Source organism: Apteryx mantelli, chromosome 19, assembly GCF_036417845.1.
Source record: "Apteryx mantelli isolate bAptMan1 chromosome 19, bAptMan1.hap1, whole genome shotgun sequence".
In the NCBI taxonomy this organism is placed as follows: domain Eukaryota; kingdom Metazoa; phylum Chordata; class Aves; order Apterygiformes; family Apterygidae; genus Apteryx; species Apteryx mantelli.
Window position 1 is genome coordinate 9517311 of NC_089996.1, and position 10536 is coordinate 9527846.

Consider the following 10536-nt stretch of genomic DNA (forward strand, 5'->3'; position numbering starts at 1 on the left):
AGGCACGGCATGGCAGAAGGCACCTCTGCAGAGTCTTCCAACAACATTGACCTGAACATTCTTTCCTGTGCTTTACTAGTCATGCCAGCAGCCGCATTGCTTTCCTCCCTCCCTAACTTGTGAAGCTGCCAGCTACAGGGACGCTAGCTGCTACCATGAGTGGTCTGGTTCCCTATTTTCAATTTTATTTTTAGCAGCTTGTGCAAAACATATTCAACACTTTCAACAGAATCATAGCTCCTTCCTGCAGACAGTTTTCTATCTTCCCAAACCACTGCCATCCTATTCTCACCCCATCTATGAACCTGGCTGATTTCCAAAAGGCTAAGGACTCCAGCAGACTGAAGTAGCTGTAGGAGGTCAGTGAAGGATCACAGTGGACAGAAGAAATCTTGCATTTCAGTCACTATCTGGGATAACACCAGAAATTAAACTGGGCAACTGCAAGAGCAAGATGAATGACTCACTACAGGTTGAGCAGAACAGCAGTTCTGGAGTCCAGAGCTGGAACAGACTCAAGTCTTGTGTGGGGCAACCTAAAGAAGCTCACACTCACAGAAGTACTGCCTTTGCCGGTTCTGTACCTTGTTTACAGAGAGAAGGCTCCAGTCTCAGTGACTGCTTCTTTTGACTACACTTATCTCAGTCAGAGAGTGAAAGACAGTTTTACCACATCATTGCCTCACTTCCAATAAACTGTCTTGAAGGCCAGCCCTGCCCTGGCCTCACCCACTCTCTACCTAGGGCAGAAATAGCTCTTGCAGTACAAGTTCTGTGAACAGGGCTGTTACCTGGCAGTACATCCTCCTTTGAACAAAGGGTCTGGAGATTAAAATCATGACCTTAAATTGCATCAAAGTTTTCTTCAGTCTCCTGTATTGTTTCCTAAAGGGTTGTGGAAAGAGAAGAATTGCAAATGAGAAGGAAATATCAACAAGTTTGGGCAAACTGCGGACTCAATTCAAGAGTATTGGGCAAACATAAGGTTAATGTAACCAGCCAATCTGGATGTGGTATTCCCTTGTTAAGCCTGGTCCTCATCAGGAACTGCCTCCACAGCCCACTGGGCTCCAGTGAGCTCCAGTCATTCCAGTAAGAGTTCATCCAACAGGATTCCCCACCCAGGGGCCTGGCCAGGCACATCCTCACCTTGTCATCCTAAGCAAGGACAAGGGCCAGACTTTGCCTGACCTTTGACTCCTGACCTTGCCTGATAACCACGGAAGTGAGCCTGAATGATCGTGACTTTTTCCTGGAGGATGCGGAGGCGCCTGCGGTGGAGGAGGCGGCGGAAGTTCCGCTGGAGGGTAACGATGGCCCAGCTCTGTCTCTGGTTCCACCGTCTCTCCAGCAGCTGCCTGGCCTTCTCCTTCAGGAACACCTGGGCAAAGGGAGAAGCTGCTGACCCACAAGGAAGCTGCCAGCTTCTCTAAGGAGTGATCAATAATAAAAAGCTGCTGGTTCACCTCCTTGGAGCCTTTGTTGGCTATAAGATCCCCTGCTAAGGGAAGTGCATTGCCTTCCATTGGGGAGGGCAGGAGGTTTAGGCACAGGAGACAGGAGGGAGGGATGGAAGTATTTTTGGAGGACAGTTCAGGAGCAGGCCATCAGGGAGTGATGGCGGTTAGCAGACAGGGAAGCAAGAAGCCCAGGCCTCCATTGAGGAACACTAGCTGGACCAAGGAGTTGGCCCTGCTACTACAACAACCTGGAGTCAGCATTTCCTGTTTTTCCATCCAAGTCACTAAAAATCTCTCCTTCATACCAACGGCAAGAGGCAAACCAAAATGGAGGCAGAGGCATGCAGGGCTCTCCCTCTTTGGGCAGAAAGGCTGAGGTGCTCACTCTCCATTGATACCCAGTGAACAGATGGCTGGAACTGTGCGATTGAGTTTCTCTATAGGCAGTACCTTTGTTACTCCAATCTGATAGAGTTCGGAGGGGTTCCCCACCACGTGAGACAACACTGCTGCACAGGCTTCCCTCTCCTCCAAGCAGTCATGTCCTCTCGCAGCCAGGACTCCATACCTGGAAGACAATACATTGATATAAGGGAAGTCAGGGCTCTACCTATAGTCACCAAAGAACAAATCTTGATGTGCTGACAAGTCCACCCAGGCCTTGAGTGGAATCGCAAGCCAATAAACCACTCTACCTGGCTAGGAAGTTCTGGAATGGAAAACGAAATGGGTATCCCTCCTTTCTAATGTGGATGGCCTCCAGTATCCCAGAATGCCTCAGCTGACAAGTGACATACTCCACATCAAAGATATTTGACAGCTGTGGACATAAGACAGAATTAAAAATGGGAAAAGGGAGAGGAAAGAAAAAAGAAAGGAGACAGAGGGTTGGGTGCTTAGAAAGGGGCTCCTTCTATTGTCCTGTCTTCAGGTAGATCTTCCAATGGTCTACAGAGACAGGACACACTAATCATCGAATCCTTTGAGTCCCCATTTGACACTGGCTTCTTATCCCCTAGCATGTGGTCAGCTCACACAGCCACAGGGATGGGCGTGAGAGAAAGAAGGGGAAGAAAAGTCTCAGCTATCGATTGAAAAAATAAAAGCCCTAACCCCAGCTGTGGCAGGCAAGGTGCTGGAGAGGAGTGGAGTACTTCTGCTGCTCAGGATGCTGCCTTACCTTTTTGGGATTAGGGGTGATGCACCGAATGAAGAAGGCATGACTCCTGTAAAGCAGAAGAAAGGAAGAACCTTTCACCAGCCTCCTCTCTGTGCTGACTTGGGCAGACTTCACAGAGCCTCCACCTTTCCAAGACACCTCTCTCCAACACACAACACCAGCCTCTCCTTCTGCCTCAGCAGCTCACAACCAGCCCCTGCTCAAGAACTCACTCCAATCCATCCCAAAATAACCAAGGAGGGGAAGCTTCTGGGTGCAGCAATCAGCCCAAAGTAGGGATGGCACCATAACAGCATCTCTCACCTCCTCAGCTTGGCTGTGAGGTCCTGCAGAGATTGCTGGAATTTGGACACCAAGGTGGAAGCCTGAGGCTTGAGCCCTTTCCCTCTGGCCCCCAGCTCCCTTTGCTGATTGTAGGCAGCCTTAGCCTTCTGGAAAATGTGAGACACCAACTGGAAAGACACAGAGGAACAGCCAAAGCTCCCTCAGCTACATGGAAAGAACAGTCCCTTTTATCTGAAACTGGAGGATCATTCTCCCTTGCTCCCAGCACTGCCAGGACCCCCATCCTGAGGCAGTCTGTAAGTTTTATATATAAAATGCATTAATTGCAGCCAAAGAAGGGACTTGCTGAATTCCCAAGTGCCCTTCAGCAGAACAAATCTTCTCACAGTTCCTCCAGGCTCTCCCCAAGCCTGATCAGGCTCCTTCTGCTTCTCATATGAAAGCCATGAGGGGCTTGTTAGGTGCCTGAAGCAAAGATCCTCATCCTCATCCACTACAGTACCTTGAGGCGGCTCTGAGAGAAGATATCCAGCACCTCTGGACGCAGCTGGTCACGGTTTTTAGTAAGAAACTTGTGGACCTGCAAAGGCAAAGCCTGATTTAATGCACAGTACAGATCAACAAACCAGACCGGCAAACGCCTCTCCTACACACACCTTGACTTAAGACAGACAGCTGGAGAGGGGAGCTGGGGGTAAGTGCTAGAGACTGAGGCTTGCTGTTCCTGCTGCCACCAAGAGTGGAGAGGAAAGTGGCTGCTGCTTGTAGGAGGGATTGCTCCTTTTTCCCCTCGCAGTGGAAGACACTGCCAGACAGGCTCTGATGTCTCACTTCATCCTCTTCAGCAGCACCAGCTTTCCTGGCTTTCCAGGGCTCTTGCATGAGCAAAAAGTAGGTAATTCCAGTTACCTACTTTGCTTCTGCCAGAGCCAGACCTGGTTGTCTCTCCTCATTCCTGATACACTGACAGTCTAAAGGGATGTACAGTTACAAAGAGAGGGTCTTGTTCACAGCACTCGGAGCTGGTCCATCAGGACACCCACAGCATGCTTCCACTCTGGCCCATTGCTCCCACTGCTCAGAACCCCCTGCCAGTCCACAGAGTTCACCTGATAGGTGACAGGGCCTGCATAGTGCTTCACAGTGAAGACTGGCAGAGGTAGCTTGGGCTTGGTGTACCAAGGGCTGTTTCCATGATGGTAATGGCACTTCTGGAGGAAAGTGTGGTCAGTGGCCTGAAAAGGAGATGATAAACATGTTTCCTGCCACTCAACATATTTTGTGGGACAAAAAGTCACTGCTAAACTGAAGGTTTCTACACTGTTACGTGTAGAAACACGTAACACCTCTGTAAACACACAAATACCTTTGTTAATGGGTATAACTACCCTGCCATATCTATCCCGTGAGAGGGATCAGATAAGAAGAGTTCCTCACCTGAGGCAGTGAAGTCTGGTCATCCAAGATACGCAAGATGCCATGGGGTTTTGCAGAAATGAAATCGAGGCATGACTCACTGTACATCTTGGAAATAGGAATCCAAACTAACTGCTCTTGGCTATATTCCTCCTGCATGTTAAAGATCAACTAGTCAAATCCAGCCATGAAAACAAGAACAAATTGAAGGAGTTAACAAACAGATTTGGTTTACTCTTCAGGAAGCTAGTGTTTCCCTGCTGTTAGAAACCTGCCTAGAATCATCTATTCTTGTCTTATGAAACTTTTTAAATCCACTAATGATTTTCCTAATTTGAAGGAGAAAGGCTTCTAGTTGGAATAAGATAAAGGGAATTATGAAAGTCAACAAGTCTGATAAATATGCTTCTATTTCCAGGAGCTTGTGAAGTTGTGAGCAAAATGCTACAACGAATCTATCAGAACAGGCTTTAGGAGTACCAACTGAGGTCCCTGATCCTGACCAAGTTGCTTATAAAATCTGTAAGAGGAAGAAGGCACTAACAATCTCTCTTTCTCTTAATTTACTACCAAATTAGTAAAAGGTAATAGCCAGCTTTCTTTGGATTAGGATCCCATGAGTACTGCTTAACAGGGCCAAGTCCATTCAGTTTCATTCTTCCCCATTAAAGGACACTCTCCAGCTGCTGCTGTCTCAAGCTCATTCCAAACATGCTGCCCCTCATCTGCTGTCATGAGTTCCATTTACCTCCACTTGGGCAATGATAGTCTGGCTGAAAAAATGCTGAAGATGCTCATTGGCAAAGTTGATGCAGAGCTGCTCTAAGCTGTTCACCCCTAGATCCTGCAAAGACAAAAAGGCATTACATGTCCAACCTGCAGCCTCCTAGAAGGCTGTGCCTTTTGGGCATAACACACAGCACCAGCTAGTGCTGATCTGAGCCCCCAGTCCAGGCAATTTGTTCTAATCAATAAGTGGTATTGAAGCTGAGAAATCCAAATCATCTTATGTTTGGTTTGCAAGCTCTCAGCCTGGTTTATTGACTAGCCTGAACAGCAAGAGGCAAAACAAGCTGTGAAGGAGCACGAAGAGAGATATACTCTTGGATGCACACCCCAACCTGTATATGTGCTATCATTCTCAGTGTGCACCAGTCCAAGCATAGACTTTAACATGAATCCTAAGCATAAGACTCACGGGCCTTGACAAGCACATACCACTCCATGCTCGTTCTGCATGTTATTTATTGCTCACAAGTCTGCGAAGCCCCTAGAAGCTCACTGAGGCAGGAACATGGGTCTATGCATGCCACAAGGGGACTTATTCCTGACTGAGAACTCTACATGCAACCCTAACCTCAGTTTCAAAAAGTCTCATCTGCAAGGCCTTTGCTCACAAAAATCCCTGCAACTCTCCTATCCTTGGCCTGATCTAAAACATACTGGATCAGTGCAAATTTCTTCAGAAACTTCAGTGGATTCTGGACTAACTCTTACTCATGTTAGGAAGCCTTACTCAGGCTGAAGCACATGAAAAAAATACATTTTAATAGACTGTGTGAACATATTTCCAACTTCATTCAAGTCTTCAGGAACAAATGGGAACAGATTAAAACTGTGTTAAAAATGTTTTTCTTTTCTATGTTAGTAGTAGCATCAGCAATAATTAAAATGTGATTCATTAAGAGTTACCTCATTCAGCTCCCTCCATCAGTGTAGCTTATTTATATCAGAAATTCTTCTGGGTTTGGTCCATGAAAACAGGTTAGCGAATGATCTGGCTCCCTGAGCTACTGCAGAGCAGCAGAACACAGGCTGTGAGGAAAGGACTCCAAGCTGCTTTTTACAGGAATTTGTTTAAGAGTAAACACTCTAAGAACTTTTGGGGATTTTGTCAAATCTTCTTTATATAAGAACAGAACCATGGAGTCAAAATCACCATGTGTCCTGTTAACATTACAAATAACCTCCTTGATTTCTAAACTCCAGCACACTTGCTGAAACCACAGTTTTGATCTGTGTTCAATACAATGGGTTAATACAATGGGTCAGATTCACATTTTCACTGAAAGTGCTGGTTTGGTCTGATTTTAACCCAAATCATTTTCCTCTTCCTTAGAAAGCCAGATATATGCACTATTTATGCAGCACCATACTGGTCACTTCATGTAAAGATATGAAACATGTAAGGCTGAGATGGTGGGAGCACCAGAAACCATTCTCACCATTTGAGACTAGGTTTTTAACTGCCTACATCAGTTAGGACTCCACCTACACACCAATCCACCCAACTGTACATGCCTTAGGATTCTACCTATGCCACAAAGTCATGGGAGAGATGGGCTCCTCCACATGGCAATTCATGGCAAGAATCTATAGTAAATGTGTTAAATCATCTCCTGAAGGAGCCCTTTCCACTGCTTCTGAAGGAGAAGTACCCCCCGCAACAGAGGCACTTACATTACATGGTACAAATACTGTCTCCTTTCTGCAGACATGATCAGATTCTCTCCCATTTCTGGCAGTGACTGGAGAGAATTAGCACACGCACTTGCAGCCCATAAAATATGAAAGGAATGGGAAAAGCAACCTCAAAACCATATATGTCCACAATGCCCACAGTGCAGTCCGTTTCCGAGGGAGCCAACCACTCATTGATCCTCAGCAGCAGCCATTCAAAGAGAAGGTAATACAGAGTCTTGGCAATGGAGTCCCTGAGAGGGAGAGGGGAGTAAAGACAGTTACAGCAGAGATAGCACCCTTGAGTGCATCTCACCAACCCAGACAAACAGCAGCAGGAACTACCTGGCATCAATGGCTCCTTCTACAGACAGAGGGGTGAAGATCTGATCATACGACATCACCTGGACACATAGAAAGAGCTGGGATTTACTGTTATTATCTTGCAAATATACCTCTCTTTTGAAAATCCACAAGAAAATTAGCCCAGCTTAACTACAGGATTTTCTTTTTGGCCTCAGAATTTCCCCAGGTGCCAAAAAGGAAAAAATAAAAGCAGAATTTTGCTGCCACATCTGTGTTGGGCAGTCAACTAGCCAAGATGTTAGGCCTGAAACCGTGTCATGTTAGAGAAGAGCCTCCTAGATGCGAGTTCTGCCACTTTACAATCTTTCCACCCTGACAGAGCTGCCTTGAGGGGTTCAGCCCATCCTTCTTGATCCAGCATAGGAACCATCTTACAGCATTTTATTTCTACAGTTACTTCCCAGATTTTCGACCCTGCAAGGTGGCAGCCCTTCTGATGACAGAGCATGTCATCCCTCAGGATGAACGAGAAAGGGCCACAGAGGTACTCACAGTGACCCGGTGAGTGACAGCACTTTGCAGGAGATCTGCTGAGACGCTCAACAAATTGGCCACAATCCGAATCTCAGTATCACTGGCAATGACTGCATGTTCAAATGATCCTTTCTAGATAATGGAGGAGAACAACAGATTCAACTGTGGACTAGATACCAGATGCCAGATAAAACTAATACTCTTGACAGCATCTCAGCAGCACAGAGACAGGTCACAGCCTGGGCAGAACACCACCATCTAGGTTCACTTTGGCTCCTCAAACAGCTGCCCATTGGTTGCCTCCCATCTTCTGTCCCTGCCTCGGTCAGTCTGGAACCTCATATGCTAGAAACAGGATGGTCTTCAGATCATATCATGTTCAGTCAAAAATAACATCCTTGGTCCCATCACATGGGACAACTGCAATGCTCAGCACTAGCAGCCCAATCCCAAGCTGCCAAGGGTTAGCATACCTCATAGGAGGTAAAGCAGATGTTCCCCAGTTGCAGAATGGCAGCCAGCACAGCCCACGTGGAGGTCAGCTGATCGTCTGAAAGGCTGATTCCCTCCAGAGCTTGCACCAAGACCACAAAGTCTTGACTGTCCTCCTTCCCCAGGATGTCACACACTCTGCCCTAAGAGAAAAGGGAGAAATAATCATAGTCAGCCCCCTTTGCCCCCAGCTGAAGCTGAGGTCCCAGCAGCAAGCTTCAGACCAGGATTTCAGGGGTAAGGGCTGGAGGCAGCTGAGACAGAAAGACCAGAGACATCACAACCAGCTGCCACTAGTGGGAGTTCAGCATTCAGAGAAGACCAGTCTCTTTTCTCCCTGAAGTTTTTGAGAGCAAGATCTCTATTGCCCACAGATGATGTGTTTTGATTATGCTTTCAAGATAGGCACCCACAGACACCCCTTACCCACTACTGGAGTGCAGCTCAACAGGGGAGGGGATGCTAGAATCTCCTCCAGGTGAGGCATGCCAGAGTTACTACCTCAGATGGTACCAGAACCTGATGTATCAAGGCAAAGGGTTTCTATACACACAGAGAGCAGTCCAGCGTTATAGTCTCGCCTCTGACATAGAGTTTCACTATGGGTAAATCACTTCCATCCTTCTTGTGCCTTTCTCTGCAAGAATGACACTCCTAACAACTACCTGTGATCCTGAAGCACTTGGAGGTCCTGGGTCAAGGAAGTCTGTAGAACCTGTTTGTGTACAAGAGCAGTCTCTGACGAAAGCTCCCACCTGACATCAGATTCAGATAAGGAAAAGAATGAGGTCCAGGCAGCTCTTGGGCTTTTTCTTGCCAAGCCTGAGATCTAAGAGAAATCTGAGAGAGATTTTGTCAGTCTCTACTAAACTTCTTTCCACATGATCTGATCTTTTTCCATTTCTTCTCTGCAGCAGGCTGAGACACTCCTGTTAGCTATCACCTAGAACATCACATCTCATAGGGCCTGGTTTACAACACAGAGCCTTTGCCACTAGAAAATCCCCATGAGAATATAGGAGCATCTTTCTGCAGAGGTAGTTACATCCTCTCTGCAAACAGTGTTGTCTGAGCTGACAAAAAACACACTCCTAACAGAGCAGCAGCACCATATCCAGCAGGTTCTGGCAGGATAATGCTGGTGACAGGTGCAAGTTTTCCACAGCATACGTCAACACAACCTTGCCAGCAGACCTCAGAAACACTGATCCAGGCCAGAAACAGCATAGTCGTCTTGGTTATTCCCAGGTGGTGGAGAAAGGTATATTACCAACCTCCAAGACAGACTTCCCCTCAAGCAGGTAAGTTTTCTAGCCCTTAGCAATCATCTAATAAGTATCTATTGGGTAGGATGGGCCCTTAATTGTCCTCCATTCTTGAGTCATTAATGCTACTTGTCCCTTCCTTGCCTGAAGGAAAGATGATAGCAATCACTTGTCAAGTGTTCCTCAAAAGGCCATAACTGCTATAAAAGAGTTTTTTTCACCTGGGAAAGTTGACCCACACAGCTGAAACAGGAAAGATGTCTTGCTGATGCTGTGAACTCCCTGGGTATGGAAACCATTCTCAAACAAAAGCAACCGTGCTCCAAGATGATGACTTGCCAAAAGTCTGGGGAACAATTTTCTGATTTAAATAAATCTTAATCAAAAGTTTATTTCAGTGGTTTTAGACTTTCCACACATTGACTCAGTCAAGTAATCATGCGCGTTTTGGAGAAGGTAAAAAGAAATTCCCCATGTTCTTTTCAGTCCCGTAATAAATGACAAATGCAAGAAAAGGTGACGAGCAAGGGATTTCCACACCACGAGGTGGAGCCATGGGGCCACACGATGGTTGGGCTTTTTTTAAAAGGCTTTCTTTGGGAGCAGCAGGGGCCATGAAGGGTGAGAAAAATAGGAAATTAGACACCAAGGCATTCCTTCTTGGGTCAAGTGTGAGAAGGAGCAGAGCAAACTTCAGCATAGTGCTGAGAGGGGCACATCAGGAGAGAAGCAAAGTTATCAGGTGCCTCATAAAGGGCCCTGCTAATCAGAGAGAAGTGATGTCTCAGCAATTTCACTTTATCACCTGCTGCAGAGCACCATCACCTCACTCACCTGATTCAGGTAAAAGTAAGACTCTGCCTCTTGCAAGTACAACTCCTCTTTCTGTTCCATAGGCAGCCCAGCCAGTAGCTCATAAAACACATGGTAGTTCCTCTCACCATGGGCCTAATAGGGTACACAGTTTATAGAATTGACTTGAGTCCAGTTCCAGGACCCTAGAGAATACATGCTTCCACAAACCAAACACTCAAATAGGTGGACAATGAAACTCTGAGGTCAGTAAGATGAGGGCAGAAACCACCCAAGAACTGGGTCATTTGAAAAGTTTCCAGCATTTCTCACTGACACCTTAAGA

At 46.6% G+C, this 10536-nt stretch overlaps 1 long non-coding RNA gene across 1 annotated transcript; it reads right to left on the reverse strand.

The window, feature by feature from the left end:
• Positions 1–7731: 7731 nt before the first annotated feature.
• LOC136993705 (uncharacterized) lies at positions 7732–10296 on the reverse strand. Its single transcript, XR_010886110.1, has 3 exons — positions 10233–10296; positions 8115–8276; positions 7732–7773 (listed from the first exon to the last, which is right to left on the reverse strand). It is a non-coding gene; the product is annotated as an uncharacterized lncRNA (long non-coding RNA).
• Positions 10297–10536: the final 240 nt, after the last annotated feature.